We start from the raw sequence: 18,285 nt of genomic DNA, 5'->3' as shown, positions 1-18,285 counted from the left end.
TGTCTTAATATTAAATACTCTTGTAAAATGGGCTGTTATGAAGAATGAACCATCACTTTATGTTGCAGTTTTTGGCACTGTGTTTGACAGCGTCAATACAGAGTTACTTTGGACTAAGTTCTCTAATGGGAAATAACAGAAGGATTATTGCACATGACTATCAAACTCTATAGCGGTACAAGTGTTTCTGTCGGATTGGATAATGCTGATCACTACACTTGTAGCATTAAGGCTAACTATGGCCTACAACAAGGATGCGTCTTGGCTCCCACACTGTTAAATTTATGTATAGATGACATGCCAAACTCATTAATTAATATCAATAATGTTATCCCAAAGCTTCATGATATACATGTTGGCTGGCTGGGTTATACAGATGATATTGTCCTTTTGGGCGGAACGCCTATTGGGATGAAGCAATTCCTGACTGCAATTTCTGAATATTCTAAAATCATTGGCTTGAACATTAATGTCCAAAAAAAACAAGGTGATTTATTTTGGAAGAGAAAAGAAAAGTTCCTGCACCCTCTGGCCATTAAACAATCGATATTTGGAATGTTTGGATAGTTATGTATATATGGGAGTACTGTTTACTAGGTCCTGCATTGAAACAATTACATGGGAATGAGGTAAAGCCAATACTATGTCCAAATTCTGTTTGATATAAAACTGTGTTAGACCAACTAAAGACTATAGTATGAAGGGTAATTTGTGGGTATACAACCAAAGCCTTACACCTGCCATTCTTTATTGATAAAAATCAAGCTCTGCATAGTCATATAAATGGCTGGACAAACAGGAGGCAAAAATGTGGGTGTTGAAAATTGAGCATAGCTAACTCGGTACCAGTAAAAGACATTAGGCTTAAACTGGGGTTGATCTTTTTGCTTTGATGGCTAAGGCAATCCTTAACAAAAAATATTTTGTATTGAATGCTTACTATTTGCAAATCATTGATTCTTTTAATAGCGTTGAGATGTCGATAAATGTAAATATGGATCTCCCCACACACAGAACTCTTTTGATAAGGAAATCGAGGACTTGGAATTGTATTTAAAATTTGAATGCTATTAAAGAATAAACATATGCAGGAATTGATTGTCAATACTTTTGTATTGTCATTTACGCAGAGGTATCGATTAAACTTCACCTCTTTGGTACTTAGAAGAGCAAACATATGGCTCAGATTTAATCAAATACCTTGTATGCCTGTGATAAGTCCATGCAATGGTGAGTCGAATGAACTTTGATATTGTTGTTTATGTAAACAACAAGCCCTAATGGAAACACCAAGATATCTATTAACAAAATACACTGTACTCATGCCAATGAGATGTCAGTATCCTAGCAAGTTCGTCCATCGTTGTGATACATTATGCTTTGATGAATTTTGGATAAGATGTTTAACTGGTAGACAGCTAGTGATTTTGCTTGCACTAATGAAATGTTTGACTATTATTGTGGAAAAGTTATATTGTAAATAGATAACAATGTATTGTGTATTAACTGTTATTAATTACGTAAATGGCAACTGATTTGAATCATTTGGTATAATCTGTAAAGTTTATTATTGATAACTGTATGACACTTCTTATTAATAATTTTAAAAATCTCATGTAACCCGGTAAAGGTCATAGTATCAAAAGCGATTGAAACAATATTTGTCACCCTAAATCTAATATTTAACAGTATATGGTAATCTAATCCCCCAGTCAGCATAAAAATACTGTGTCACAGCATAATATGCAATTGTTTCGGATCAAAAACATAATGAAATGGGATCTTTTACAGTTCTAATATGATGAACCCGAAAGAGAGACAGCAATGAGTTTTGCCCCATGTCTTTTTGTAGAAAAGACAAAAAAGTAAAAAATTGATTAATTACTCGACTTTTTGATCGTTGCAATTGGATTTATAAAGTGGCTATTTACATGTACATGTATATACTGTTCCCAAGAATACCCCTATGCATACTTTCACATACAGATTAGAAGGCTGAGTAAATGTTTCAATATCAAAATATTTCTCTTTGCCCAATATATTTATGTTCTAAATATTCTAGAACTCATGGGCTCAGAAGTGCTTTATTCCAAACTGCAGCCAGAATTCACACACTGATTTGTGCTTGATGAATTGGGGCTCTGTCTAGTCAATGAAGGGGGAGTCTCCCAGAATTCAATGTGATTGAGCTAATGAAACATATTTTTAATGCGCACTAGTCATTTCCAAGTCTGAGTCATATAGTTTTGAGAGTGCACCTTTGTAATTCAATAAAGGTCACTATCATAGAGTTAAAATCTCATATTTTGATTCCTACTTTCACATGCAGGAAGACAGTTTATGTTTATGTATATTCAAAAAGGGTTCAAACCCTGAGGTATGAGAGCGCTATTATTAGAACTAACAAAATAAAGCCATACAGATTAGCCTGAGAAATGAAGAGAGAAAAGATGAGTTTTTAAAGCTTTACGGAATATACACAAATTGAATTCAGTCCTAAGAGGCGGGGGAAGCTTGTTCCAAAGTCTGGAACCATGTACAGAAAAAGTGCAACCACCATCAAAGTTACGTCTAAATCTGGGAAGAGAGAGAAGAATGGCTGTGGATGCCCGATGAGGTTGATTATTATGACTACAAAACATTACTTGCAGTGTTACTGTGAAAAGTCTGCAGTTTATAACAGGAAGATTTGCAAATACCAGCATGAAGGGAACTGCAGTAGCCCGATTTCGAACCAATTATGGCATGTGCAATAACCGCTAGGTAATCCTGGCAAAGAAATAGATAAATCTGCCTAAATAATCTAATATAGTAAGAAGTCATGCTTATAATACGATTGATCTGAGTTTAAAAAACCAACTAAGAGTCAAGTTATATGCCTAACAACTTTACATTAAGAATGAGAGTACAGTAGCCAGGGGTGAAGTTGGATGGCAGAGACCTTACAGATTGAATATGAGGATGTGGGTGTACCAAAAGGCGTTCCGATTTGGCGGTATTAGGAGTCAACCAATTATTTCTCATCCAAGGCTATAGTTGGGACAGACATTCGATATCTTAGTGTTGTTGACCATAGAATTGCCGGTCAGCTTGAAAACATTCTGGGTAGCGGTAGCATAACAATGAAAGGTGCCATCCATACTGGCAAGACGTTCCTGAAATGGCTGAATGTAAGTGTTAAAAAGTAACTGAGAGCAGAACCCTGAGGGACACTAAAGTTAGCATTAGAGAAATGGTTGGAGATATTATCCATATTAAGAAAATACTGTCTATCTGTGATTAAAGGGGAAAACCAACACAGGGCATGGCCAGACATTCTGGCCACAGAAGTAGGTCTCTGAAACAGAATTTGATGGTTCAAAGTGTCAAAGGCTGTAGATAAATTTAGCATGATCAATAAGGATAACTCATTTGTACTCATGTTCCAGCGCAATCCTTCCTTAATGTCCAACAGAGCCGTCTCAGTTCCATGAAATGGGTGAAAGCCTGAGTGAGGTGTCCCAATATAGTTACTATATTTAACAAAGTCTTGGAGTGGAGAGACTGCAACCTTTTCCAAAAAGCTTCATTAAAAAACGGCAGTTAGCGATAGGGCAATACCTCCCCGTTAAATCTGGATTCCGAGTGATTTTTTTGATCAACGGCATGATCTAAGAACTTTCCAGTGCATGGCGGATTCAACCAGACGATAGGGATGCATTAACAAAATTCACCAGAAATGGACGAATAGTCTCAATTAAGGCTAAATCATTGTCAAAGGGCAAGGATTACCCAGACAGCGTGCAGAAAACATAGACAGAATTAAAGATTGTTGCATTCAAGGGAAACTGGGGTGAATTTATATTTTGGGGTAGTATGTGAATCAACAGGTCAAGAAGAGGCCAGAGCAGAATTTTCAATGGATGTACAAATTGGGTTGATGTTAGAATCCATAAAGTCAAGAATGTTTCATAACCATTAGACCGAAAACCAGTTTCAAAGGTCTGGGAAGGGATGTGTTTTCCAAAAGAAGTAGAGTTTGGAATATTACTTTCTGTGAGTCCCCGGCCAGTCTAATTTTCGCTGAGAAGAAATACTACTTGGCACATATCATTGTAATATACTTCTATATTAAGGAGGAATGTTCTTTGTGATTAGTAGCAGACTTATTGTTCTGCCTTCTACACCAACATTTACTCACTTGCTAGTGCAATTTACACAGGTCTGAGTTATGCCGGGATGTCCTTTGAAATTAGAGGTGATGTTAAAGGATTTCAAGGGGGCTAGTTGAGTAATCATCTCAGAAAAAGACTTATTAAAAATGTGTAGTTGGTGGTTGAGATCATCATCAAGTTGAGTGGAATCAAAGATGAACAACAGGGGGGAAATATGTCAGGTTTAAGAAGCAAATGTTGCTGAGAATGTTTGAAAATCACGTTTGGAATAGGATTCTCAGAGTCATTGGGAGCCAAAAAGAAATTCAGGCATTTGTGATCAGTCCAATCGAGTTCAATAATGTAACCAATTTACAGTCAATATTTTGGCCAGAATCCAATGAATCTGATATTCTTTAGAATTGGTATGACCTGCTTTGAGAAGGGAAATACCAAGACACCCAAGGCTGTTCAGGAGAGGGGAGGTGTGGGGATCACCAAGGAACAATCATTTGTTTGATTTGATGGAAACAGATAGTAGGAGGTCATCTAGCTGCTGCACAAATAGAATTTTAGGGGACAATAAAGTAACGCAATACACACCATCTCTGAGGGGAGACAGACTTAATTTCCAGTGTAAAAGCTTGCAAGATTAAAGGGAGATATTTTGAGTTGAGGAACTTGCAAGAGGGTTTCATAAATACTAGCTAACACACCACCTATTGTACAAAGTCTATCAACCCAAATAATCGAATAACATGAGTGGAATCAAAGATGGTGATTTTAGATGGACTGGAAATCACATTAAAGCACGTTTTGGTAATACTTAGTAAAACAGAGCTGTAATCCAAGATAAAATCATGAATAGAGATGTAACAAGAAACTGCAGAATGCACATTAAATAAAAACCAATTGAGACATTTGTCCTGGGATTACATCGACAGCCTGGTGGTCAAGGATTGTAAAGTTGAGGGGTATGATTTAGATGTTGGTATAATCCTTGGAGAGGTCATAAGGTTAAGGATGGACCTATCAACAGGTTTGTCATAAATTCTTGGAAGACAGCAAATGAGGCTGATGTAGCGCTTTAATCACCTCCATTAGATAGGTAGTGCGATGCATAATAAGACGACGTCAAATTAAAAAGAAACAACAGCCGCAAGACTACAACAAATCATGTAGAGTCTAGTAGAAGAAGTTAAGTGATTATGCTAAAATAAGGATGGCCCGCAGTGGCAAAGAGGATCTCATCATAACCACGAGCATTGCCACCTAAACGATTTTGTGTCAGCACTTCCATGATGCACAGCGAGACAGCAGAAGTTGTGTGCGGCAAATGGCGCACATTTTTTAGAAAATTGTTCTCAGCTGTACTTACTAGGGTGACCTTGGAATGTCATTCTTCCCTAGAGTCGTGCAGCAATTGGTTGGCCTTACATGCCTCTATTCTTCCTGTGATCTTTTTTCCTGTCAGATAAGTACACATCTTTTTAGTTTTGGCTATTAGGTGGTGCTGAAAGCGCTACCATTATGCCAATACTATTGTTATTTAAAACAGAGCTTTAACATAAGAGCTTAAAATAGGGGCTTTGAATGAGGGTCTCTAATGCTTTTCAATGCAGACGACATATGAGGATGGATTTATGTTGTTTGGCTATGTGTCCAACCCATTTTACGCCCATCTCTAAGTCAAATCTATATGATTTTGCTCTAATTCCCACCCATCTCCACCTTAAACCATACCCCTGGTTGAACCCTTTACCTGGAAGTGTATTGTGTGCTGAATTTGTCAGCAATTTTTACTTCCAAAATGCGGCCGCCATATGTTAATGTCAATAAAAAAGTTATTTGACTTGATTCTTTAAAAATATTTACTGCAGCTTTAAGTTATGTCACATATTTGAATGTATTTTGTACTAAAAATAAACAAGTTACTGTTGTAGTAATGTTTTGTTCTAAAATACCCACGCACCTATTTGTGGGTGTGGGTCTAGTCTATGTGATGAAGCAGTACCTGATTGGATGTGCAGTTTTGTGATGTCAGTATGATGTGATTGGTGTACAGGGTGTACTTTTTCCCCTGAAGGAGGTAGCCATTTTGTTTCACTAAATCATGCAGCCGAGCTGAGCTCTGTGGTCTGTTGTCATAGTTCACCTTGAGGCAGAATAGTGCGATGCCCAGCACTGCAGCTAGCTTCCTGTTCTTGTCAGGGTCACGGTCGGTCAGTGACCCTCACCAGAGCTTTGAAGGTTGCCGGGGACGCTACCTCAGAAAGAGCACCCAGGGACCCTCTCGGGGAGGCAACCTTCTTGGAAGAAGAGCTTGTCTTGCGGTGGGGCATCAGTGATGTGAGTTTCAATGGGCGAGCATCATTCCCTACTGAAGGGGCTGGGGGACACAGTCTGCCGCTGCATACCATCTGGCAGAGCTCTACTCGCAAATTATGGTCAGCGTGTGAAGTGTGAACACCAGATACTTGAGGGGCACACATTCAGCATCAAGCTCACACCCACACTGAGGACACAGAGTTGCAGACTGTCAACACCAGACGGCCTTGCGAGTTCCAGCTTTCTCTCATTTGAATGGGGGCTGATGCCGCTATAGTCGGTGTTCTGTCCTTTGGGGTTACAGCTGGTGTTCTGTACCTGGGGAGCTGCTTCAGGGCTAGAGGCTGTGTTTGGTGCTCAGGAGCAGCCAGAGTCTGTGTTCGTGTTGGGGGAAGGGGTGGGTGATGAATCTACTGGTCGTATAAACTTCAAGCAGGACACACAGGAACCACCAGGAAGCCAGGTATACAAAAGGTAAGTCTTCTTTATTTAGTTGCAGCATCAGTAGGAAGGTGAGAATAGTAGGAAGGTGAGAATAGGAGATCAATAGTATGCTGCCTTCCACCCTGGCTCTCTCTCTGCTAGTCCCTAACGAAACCTGGAACCCTCTCACTCTCCACCTTCCATGCCTCACACCAACATTCCAAGCTCCACTCACAGACCCACAGTTCTCATAGCAGATATAAACCATACATTTACTAGGATACAACACTATCTCCCTCCTTACAAACCAAAAGAAACTTTACAAAATGCAAAGAAAATAACCCTCAAGAAACTAACCACCTTTTGTCCTGGTCTGCCCCCCATGATCTTGGGGCTGCCACCCCAAGCACAAACTGCTTTCTCTGAGCAAACCCCACTAAAAAACTAAAACCCTCAAAACAAAACCTACCTCCTTCCGTAAGGGCCTGCCACACCCAAACCCTGAACCTGCCACATCCAGGCACAAACCTCACCCCTATTGCAGGACACCACCGTCACTTGCACAGTGGGCAAAACCTACCTACTTCCAAAATCAATACAACATCTGGAAAACAACTAAAAGGTCTGACAATTTCTAACCTAGTAAATAATTCTAAACACACAAACAAACAGCATCACCACCTCTCTCCACAAAAATAAGCAAGAAAAATTAGGATAACCACTAACAATACGGAGATCAAAAAAAAAAACGACACAACCACAAAAGACGTGGTGTGCTAAAAAGGTAAGGTGCACAGATACAACCGTGCAAACACAGGAAATTCTTACACAAATGTTGAAAAGATGAAAATAAAACACTTGCAGAATATTCCCGAAAACTCCCAAAACTTTTTAAATAAATATTAAAACGGGTGTCAGTGTGGTTCAACTAAGTTTAACACTGCAAACTCCCAAAAACACCACACTAACAAAAACTCCAAAACTTTGTGCCACTCCAAAACAAAATTATGATAGCAAAATCAACTGGCGAGCCACTACTCCTCTTTACGCCTCACCTGGCACCACAGAAAATCCATTAGGAGTGTAAATTTCACTCCCAAAACGGTAACCTCCACCGTGAGGAAACATTTGTGCGATAACCTACAACGCACCAGAATCTACAACATGGGCTCGTGCCCTAAAACTCTAACGTAATAACTTACGTAAAGACCTCCAACTACTTCATGGGCCCCTTGCCCTGGCATTTATGCAACTACCCTAATTTAAGGGTTTAACTCCCTGGAGCACTCTAATAAAGTGTCCTACCTCTCAAGGATTTTCAAACTACAAACAGCAAACACACCTGGCCACAGTGTGGGAACAAAATCTGCTTCATATGCATGCAACTCCAGTACACACGCATCACACAAAACACATACACTACAACTACAAATGTGTCACACTACTCACGTGTACACACTACAACATCCACTTCTCACTACATTGCACTACAATTGCAGAACCCGCTGCGTACTGTGCGCACTATTGGGTCACACACCCAAAACTCCATTTGCACACACACATGCAAACTTCAACAAATAACCCATACTTCAATTCCATGCTCTCACACATGCACTCCAAACTCACTGTCCACAAAACGCATACACTATACATAAATGTGCATTATAATCTACACAACACATTAATATGCCTGAGAAATCTCCATCTCCTGAGTTAGGGATGTGTTGCACCACCAGCCATGGTGGTGATCAGTCACCATGCTGCGGGTGCACGCAAATCCAATAAAATGGTCACAAAAGATTAAAAATGAAACTCCTTTTTTTTCAACCCTTCAAACTTATAAAACATCCCTGTAAAAAATGCATAATTAATACAACATTTGTGGACAAATCACATTTTTAAAAACCCAAATGCATAAATTATACTCCTGGCTGCAATTATCTCACCATAGCTACAGATTAATCATGTGCTGTCCCCATTTGAAATTCGACAAATACACACTACACATAGAAACGCCTACGACTTCATGGCAAATAATCTCTATTCATCTCCAACATAATTTCCATAAACTCTACCCAAACACGTGCTGCATATGACCACCAACTCGCATGTACAATAATTTGCATTTACTTCATCCCAAACAAAAACCACTCCAACTCTGCAGTTTAACACTGAATTCATAAAGCACGTCAAAACGTATCATTCCATGATATGCTTCTTGAAAACAACATGCGATTGTTCAAGTCCTCCTGCAAGTAGTCAACATTTAAAATATATCATTTCCACATTGCTAAGTCCTTTTTCGGTTAAACATTTGTCAATCCAAACAAATACCTCCGTGAACTTTAAGATTCATGCCGCTCATGAGCTCATGAAAGTACCTCCCGGCTTCAATGTTCTCCATAATTCCGCTGCCGCCCGCTGCTGCCTCCATGTCCTTATGGCCACTGTGCTTTTTTTTTCTTCTTTCATGCACATATAAATATCATCCCGATGGCGGTACCGATGGCAGTACATGACAGCTTCCTCAAAGTATGCCCGGAGGCTTCACACAGAAATGTAACGTTTCTCCTCTGTAACTTCCACCCACACGTCACGGGCAGAAAGCAAAACACTTCCGTGTACCTCAATATGTTGATTTACGTACAAAGGCCCTTTCCTTTGAAGTCTTCCCAATGCACACATAGCTCCGGAGCTCCGAACTCTGGGAAACAAATGGCTCAGGCCTTTCTCATGCGTTCCAGCCAACGGCACGGCTGGAACACAAGGGGCACAAATGGGTGTGCGCCACCCATGGCCCCCAGGGACCCTCCAGAAATGCCCTGATCCATTTCTTTTTTTTTCATAGTACCTTAACTGCAAAGTGACTCCACGGACCGCATAGCCCATAAATCCTTGCACTACAGGAGCACAACGGCGCTCGGATCTTCATACTGGCACCGGGTGCTCACAAATGGCGACTTCTGTCTGCCACTCGGCCCCCACCCTATTCCAGGGCCCGACTCTCCTTCAGTCCCATGGATGGGCTCCAAACCTTATTATAGCTTGTCAGATGACTCGGGTTCTCTACAGCTCAACTGATGACACGGCCATCTCCTTGTTTGGCACCAGCTTCCTCCTACAGCAGCAGCTCACCATAACAGCGTCTCTTACAGCTGGTGCAGTCATCAGGACTCCTTTACTCCAGATCTCCAGCTCCATAGTACTTATGCTCTGCTCTCCCACCTTCCTGTGGATTTTTAAGTTCCTCGTCGCCAAATGATGTATCTACTGGTGGTATAAACTTCAAGCAGGACACACGGGAACTACCAGGAAGCCAGGTATACAAAAGGTAAGTCTTCTTTATTTAGTTACAGCATCAGTACAAAGGTGAGAATAGGAGATCAATAGTATGCTGCCTTCCACCCTGGCTCTCTCCCTGCTAGTCCCTAACCGTCAAACCTGGAACCCTCTCCCTCTCCACCTTCCATGCCTCACACCAACAGTCCAAGCTCCACTCACAGACCTACAGTTCTCATACCAGATATAAACCATACATTTATTAGGATACAACAGTGGGCTTCGCACAGGGCCAGAGCCGGACTCTCCACCATGTACAGTGCTGGGCGCTTTGTCCTTCTTAACATCAACTCTTGTCAGGGTTCACAATTTTGTAATGTGAGCAACTAGGCCTCCAGAAAGTGCACTCCTCCCAAAACATCACCCATCTCCCTAGCAACCAGTGTTCTGCCCTTTCTCCCCTTGCGGGATTCCACTTCCAAGGTTGTGTGAGGGCGGACACAGTCAGCGAAGAACGCTTACGATTTACACACAGTGCTTTTCTGCTGCAGAGTTTAGATCCAAAAGGAATTTGATTTTAAGTCTTCTACAATTGGGCTAATTGGTTTCTAAGCTTTGCTGCCTTCCAAGGTCTCCAAGTCCTACATGTGTTTCATACCCGGCTCCTGAGTGGAAGAAATTCCATAGAACCGGGAACTTGACCCATGTTCGTTCTCAGTAGAGGGGCTCCCACACTCCTTTGTAACTTTGTTAAACTTGGGATTTCACCCTAAGTAACCTAGGGTAATCCAGGCGTGAACCCTTTGCTGACTGTGTCTTAGAGAGGCTCAGCTTCACCTCACTGATGAGGTCCGACTAGGCCGAAACACTTATTTGGGGTTGCTGATGGTACTTTTGTTCAGAGGAGAGTTGCCCAGCATTTCGGTGCTGGACTGCCCTTGTGAGTGGGACAAAGACTGCTATGCAAATGGGTATTTCTCCTCTGTGAAGGGTGCAGTGAGCTAAAACGTGGTTGTAGATCCTCCTGATTGGAAGAAATTCCATAGAACAGGGAACTTGACCAATGTTCGTTCTCAGTAGAGGGGCTCCCACGCTCCTTTGTAACTCCGTTTCCATATGGAGCCACTGGCCCTTGCCTGCCATGCCAGTGCAGCCAGCAGCAAGTGGGCATTTACATCCTGAGCTTTGGTTCTCATGGACACGCGTCACATTGAAGTCATGTCATCCCTCTTTAGTACACGCTGGGGTTCGATTCTGGTTAGAATCCATCGGGGGATCTGGCACCTTGCTGCTTTTGCTGCTGAAGGAAGCCTTTCAGAATGCTTCAGTACCAACCCATCCATCCCATCTTCGACTAGTGATTCCAAGAAGGGAGTACATTTTTCTTTTTGGGGGGGCACAACACCTAATCCTAGTCCCAGGGTCTGCAATGGGCGGCACTCCAGATGTTTTGGGCTATAACTCCCATGACCGCCACCATTGACTATGCTGGCTGGGGCTGGGGCTGAAGGGATTGTAGTCCAGAACATCTGACTTGCCATATTTAATAAAACTGGTTTAAAAAGGGCATGCTTGCCTTAAAAGGGCGGCTAAGCCTGGCATAGGGCCAGGACACTGCAGTGCCCAGTTTTTGCCACACGCTCTTCCCTCCCGCTTTGTGGCGTTATTTATAGTGAAAATCCGTAACTGGTGATCCGTCCTAAGATCAATGGGTGAGAGGGGCTCCTGTGCTTTGCTTCAAGGCGCTTTTTATTCTGGGGGTTTGTTTGGCTTTCCTAGTATTTGAAATAGCACCGCACTTGTGGAGAGGCACACAGTGGGCAGATGTAGCTCTAAAAGGCGGTGCAAGGGCATGCTCAGGCCTGTATTAAGTGACACTAAACAGTAGTAAATACAGTACCAGTGAGGGGGCAGATCAAGGCCCATATTAAGCTACACTGGCAGCAATGATTACATGACCAGCTAGAATGGCAGTTACAGGACCTGAACAAAGTACATTAGGGAGTAGTGAACACAATGTGAGCAGGGCTCGAGGCCCTTAAATAATCAAGCATTGGCAAGGACAACAGTTTTGAATTTAAAAAAATAAATAAATCATAAGCTTCACCCAAATTCTAAAGTTGCCTAACAAAATACGGAAGCAGCATTGCATACATTATTTGCGCACATTTCAAAAATGCTGCTGGCACTTTTACTTTCCTCTTTTTTTAATTTCTTGGTTAAACAGGCCTTTCAAATAATAGAAATTAAACAGAAAATGAAGTTCAACGATTCACTTTCAACCACCATAAAACAAAAGATGAACTTGGCCTTTAAATAAAAACATGGACAGAAAAGGAGGCAAATATATGGTGACTGTTATTCTGCGCCACTCGCCCAGTCCTGGGCTTCCGTTTAGCAAACTAAGGAATGCTGTGAGTTACAGGGCCTCATTACATGTTTGGAGGTAAATCCGATGGGATATCACCAAACTGTATTACAGTTACCGGCAGCGGTATTACTGCCTAATTACGAGTGCCGACAAAGGTTGTAAATCCCCATTCCATGGACTTCCATTGGAGGATTTGCAGATTTGCAATATGGTACTGACTTACCTCCAGCTCTTAGCATGAGGTAAATCAGGTGCCCCACTGGCAAACTTGTAGTTAGCCAGTGCTGTAATATGCCAGTATACGGAATTACTGGCACTTTATTATCTCACTGACCAACTTGTAATGAGGCCCATAGTCTTGGTTCACATGAATAGGCAGGTCTGCCTTTGCTTTGGACTCAAATCTGTTAAAAATAAATATGATAAGGGTTTTTACAAGCTTTTCCCATCATATGATTACTTAAATGCCGAGAATGCCCGAGGCATTTCATTGCTATGGCATTACGGGGTGCACATAAATGTGATCAAATCACCCCATCCTATTCAAACTACACTGGCGTTCTCGCCAGGCCAGGATTCTGTTAACACTGAATGTATCATCTACAAAGCAGTCAGAAGTAGCACATCCTTCATTGCACCTGGAGGCTAATACCCACATATCTGGTGGCACACGTTCCTTACGCAGCAAATAGACCAACCGGCTTGAATCATAACTTCTCTGTAAAGAGGGGACCCGCAAACAATCCTTCTCTCATCGCACGCCCACTCTCAGGAACTCGATCCTGGTATTGGCTTGGAATGCCCCCACAATCCTCCAGTTTCACAAATCTCTCACAAAGTGGCTTTTCCAACAACACCTGACCAAGGAATAATTGCAATGGATGCACAGATCAAAGGACAGACCACAACTCACAGTACTGCGCTACTGTTAAAAGATGCCAGCCCAAACGCTGGCTCCCCACACCGTGCCCAGTGCACTGCTGCTTTCGAGCTAGGTCTACCCTGTAAACAATAAAAATGAAAAAATGAAAATAATGGCAATTGTCGCACATGGAGGAAAAATACCAGAATTTCTAAGTAAATGCCTTACTATACTTTCAGGTTACAAGGAGAAGGTTTTTTTGCGTTCATTGTTAACCCCACCAAAATACTGACGGAATGTCTTACAGATGGAGGATAAAGTACTGCAAAAAAAAAAAAGACACAGCACTGTTAAACAAGTGCGGGAGTGGGCGGAGCCTACAATGACTCCCTACGGGAATTCAGGACGAACAAAGATGTCCTTAGCACTTAAGGGGACCCCTTGGACCACAAAGAAGAGTACTTAAAGATTTTTCCACAAGAAGCCACACATCATCAAATGTGACGCAAAGCGTATTAGGAGATATCAAGAAGAAAAAGGGTAAATACACTGGCATTAGGTTGGTAAATGTATGTAGAAAATATCAGTGCCCCTGTACTACATTGCCAGCTGTTTAGTTAATTTGCATTGTCATAGTACTTGCTCTGAAATGAAGCTGAACTTTTAGAGATGGCCTCTAGGTGGTGCTGTCACGTGTGACTCGTACTCATGCGGTTTTTTTTATCCTGGGATTTCCAGGTTTCTTTCAGTGAAAATGTTACCATTTACAAAGGGGAACCTGGCACCAGGGTCTGGTATGGAATGAAGCAATTTAGACGTAGGATATCAGTTCAATTAATCAAGCCTTCCATCCCTATTAATTTTGGGTTAGAAAGCCACAACAACAAAAAAATCAACATAAAAAAGGTATGATGTGTTGAACAAAAACTACGATACAGGCCAGGCTCATTATTAATCAAATATCAGTCAGTGGGTGAGTCACATTAAAGACAAAATGGCTCGGCAATTAAGGTCGGTACTAGACTTTGGCTAACGGAGCAAATGGCACCACATCCAATTAACAATTGGTTGGTCTCTGCACCTCTTACTGTGGCAGGAATAAACATCTGCTATGAATACTTCATGTGTCTTGAAAACTTTGAACCAGCAAAAGTGATGCTTGGGGGCTATGGGTGGAGTTACTCCAGCTGTTCCTCAACCCCTTTATAAAGGGGGAACGCAGCAGGAAAAGGGGTCTGCCTCAACACCTTGGGACTATGCCCACATGTAGTCCTGGGATGGAAGTCGTCTCTAGCCCCCATGATTTTGTAAACAGGCTTTTCTAAATATTTTCTCGAAAAGGTAGCAGGCGCCCCTATCCAGAAAGAACATGGCATGATAACCTGTTCTGTGTTTTTTTTCCCCACTTTAAGAGTTTGCAGCCACACTTTAGCTCACTGTACCTTTCACAGATGGGAAATATCCATTTGCATATCAGTCTTTGTCCCGCCCACATGGGCAGTCCAGCACAGAAATGCTATGGAAATTCCTCTCTGAACAAGAGTACCAACAGCAACCCCATACACGTGTTTCAGCTTTGTTGGGCCTCATCAGTGAGGTGATGCTGTGCCTCTCTGAGTACAGTGAGCAGGGAGTCCACGTCTCGGTTCCCCCAGGTAACTCAGGGTGGCCAACCCCAAGTTTCTTGCAAAAAAACCACAGAACAGGTTATCATGCCATGTTTTTTCTGGAGAGGGGCGCCTGCTACCTTTTTGATTTTTTTTTTAGAAAAGCCTGTTTACAAAATCCATTTCGGTGCTGGACTGCCCATGTGGGTGGGACAAAGACTGATATGCAAATGGGTATTTCGGATCTGTGAAAGGTACAGTGAGCAAAAAGGATGGTGGCGAACTCTCAAAGTGGGAAAAAAACACAGAACAGGTAATCATGCCGTGTTCTTTCTGGAGAGGGGCGCCTGCTACCTTTTTTGAAGGCTTTTCTAAATAGTTTTAAGCTAGCTGGTGGCCCAAGGTTGGTCTGTGATACAGCCCATGGTTACTCACAAGTCCATCCACATTGAGAAAGAAAGATCTGTACCAGCAGGCAGGCGAAGCAGTAGTTAGTAGAAACAGGCCATTGCTGCACAATATTAAACACTTAGCGGTTTTTCTGAGTTTAACTGATTTAAGTTATTATTTTTAGTAAAAATCTAATTATTTTAGATATAAATAGGATACGCATTATATCCCCATCTCGTTTTAGTGGCTGAACCCTAGCCAATCCTTTTGTGACTCTTTTAGGGGATGCTACATGCTGAGAGTAAATAGTCCATATATCAACTGTTTACTACAATGTTACTGCGCGTGGTAAAAACGCATGGTGGGGGAAATTCTATATGGGTGGGGGGAATTCCACCTGGTTGGAACAAAAACACAAATGTATATCTTGCACACAAGAGGTAAACCCTTGTATATGGACTAACGGTGTTTGCCTCGCCTTTGCCCTGTTATCCATTACACATTTCCCACAGTGGAAGCACAGGCAATGTCTGCCATCTTTAATGTTTATTTTAGGTTTTTTATATAGCGTAAACCAGGCATAGGTGCAGCAAAGATTTCCATATACAATAAAAACCGTCAAAATAGATACAATACAAAACAATAAGACCTCCATGAAAATCAAAGTTTGTTTTAATGACACACTTAAGCTATAAAAGAAATGCAAGTACTTTCCTACATCTCAGCTACTCTGCAATCTTGTGGCGACTAACAGGCAAAGAATTCCAGCAAGAAACTGCTGCACCTGAAAAAGACCTTTTTCCTGGCAAACACACGTGACTGAATTTACGAACGTCCAGTTGATGAGAATGTTCGCGGTCGCACAAAAGTATACATACACTGAGCGCGCGCGCGCACACGCACACACACAGACACTCTCTCTCCGGGTTTGGCGTTGATTGTGAGATTGCATGTTTATTATCCAATCAGTTTATCTTTGCAGTGCTGGTATTCTATGTAAATAATAATACACCTTATCATTGTGGCACTGGTGGTCCGTGGAAATGTTTATGTTTATTGAATTTATATAGCGCTTTGACTAAAGCGCTTTATAAATTCAATAAACATAAACATTTCCACGGACCACCAGTGCCACAATGATAAGGTGTATTATTATTTACATTGAATACCAGCACTGCAAAGATATCCCGACGACGTTGAACATGCCCACTGAAGCACATCCCACTATACATGGCTGACGTCTTGCACGCTCTAAATGCATAAAAATGCGGGGGCTCAGCAACAAACACAACGGGATGTGACATGCGACGCCGCCATAAATTAGCATATCAAGGTGAAATAAGCACATTTCATTACATTGGCTTTGCATAACCACCCAAATTGCACAGGACGAATGGCATTTGCCTTTCATAAAATCAACACACACACACAAACCCAAGAGAGGATATTTTCGTCTAATAGTGGTTTTGAAAACGTTAAAAGGTGTGAATGTTTCAAACTCCAAGAACCAATAGAAAAGTGTTTTCCCTGGAACTTGCAGTACTGAAATGGGACATTTCACCTTTGGATGTTTATTATTTTTCATCAGGTTATGTTGTGCAGTGGTAAGTGTCTGGCCTGCAAATCTGAGGACTGCGGTTCTACCCCCGAGGTTGGCTTTAATTCATGAATTCATACAGGACATTCAATGTTTCTCATTTTACCTGGAAGGGGGAACTGAGGCCACACTCTGAAAGAAGTGGGTGGACTGCGTCCACCGGCGACTACCCTCCATTTGAGACCTGAAATACATCGTGCAAAAGCTTAATAAAAAAATATTTTCCTCGGTATTACTTACCTGATACTGCAGCTGCGGTTTAGGTGCCAGCGAGTGTGAGAACACTGCAACAGCCTCAGCAAAACTGCTGTGCTCAGAAAGTATGAAAGCAGCAAACGTCACGAGGCCCGGGTCCTTGAACTCTGCCCTCCTCGTCCATTTCACTTCAAAATCCTCTAACTAAAGCCTCTGTGCAAGTTACTGCAACCTGTGCTGCTCTCTGCTGGCACTAGCCTAAAGTGCAGTATTTAAGGTGACAGACAGCCTGTAAACAGAAATACAGCACACGTGCCGGCCAATATCAGTCAAGGACATCGTGACGGATTTTCTGGCTGCGTACACACACAAATGTGGGAACTCGCCCGAAAACAAAGAAATGAAGGGTCCAAGAAATTCTAGCAACCACCCATTTTCTTGGCTTAGCAGGGCTGGCCTTAGCTATGGCAGCGTTCGGGCAAGGAAAACTATGTGACGCCTCCCTCTCCACCCCGCTCTCATGCTGGAGTGGGGAGTTAATCTCTTAAATGGAGTGCGCTGCAAGCATTCTATTGAAATGAAAAGCACCCTGCTCCTGTGCTGGAGCGCCCGCTGCCAGCACGAGAGCAAGGTGTATTTCATTTCAATAGGACGCCTTCACCCACCATGCCCGCTGGGGGAGCCCTTGAAAGACTCAGGGGTCTAATGTGGGATCCCAGCGACTGCCCGGGTCAGCCATGGCTAAAGCCGACCCTGATCCATCGCTGGATATGCTGCCCCGGCAGTGGCAGAAACAAGCATGGGGAGTACTCCCATCAAGTCCGCTTGCCTACTTAATCCTTGCTGGAATCAGAATAATAAATAAAGGGCAACATTAGCAGTTCATGACTAACGTGCTTGGGGTCTACATAAGCACAGGACACATTTGAACTGACAAGGAGGGTATACTGGCTGTAGAATAGATGTAGGACTGTTCGGTAGACGTTTGAAAAAGGGACACTATGCACAGGTTAGCAGGCTCACAATGTTGAAGTGCTGAAACATGGATACATGAGACATGTTTGGAAGCAAGGAAGCAGGTACACATGTCATGAATGGTT

General features: G+C 42.2%; 1 protein-coding gene across 1 annotated transcript in view; it reads right to left on the bottom strand.

The window, feature by feature from the left end:
• The window catches only part of CYP8B1 (cytochrome P450 family 8 subfamily B member 1), a 53,998-nt gene extending 36,671 nt beyond the window's left edge, over window positions 1-17,327 (bottom strand). Inside the window, exon 1 of the mRNA XM_069647758.1 lies at window positions 17,231-17,327. The gene's annotated coding sequence lies outside the window, so the exon portion shown is untranslated. The remainder of the gene's footprint in view (window positions 1-17,230) is intronic.
• Window positions 17,328-18,285: the final 958 nt, after the last annotated feature.

Source organism: Ambystoma mexicanum, chromosome 2q (assembly GCF_040938575.1).
Source record: "Ambystoma mexicanum isolate Mex_15411 chromosome 2q, UKY_AmexF1_1, whole genome shotgun sequence".
NCBI lineage: Eukaryota > Metazoa > Chordata > Amphibia > Caudata > Ambystomatidae > Ambystoma > Ambystoma mexicanum.
The sequence above is the reverse complement of the archived record's forward strand: the minus strand, read 5'-3'. Positions and strand labels throughout refer to the sequence as shown.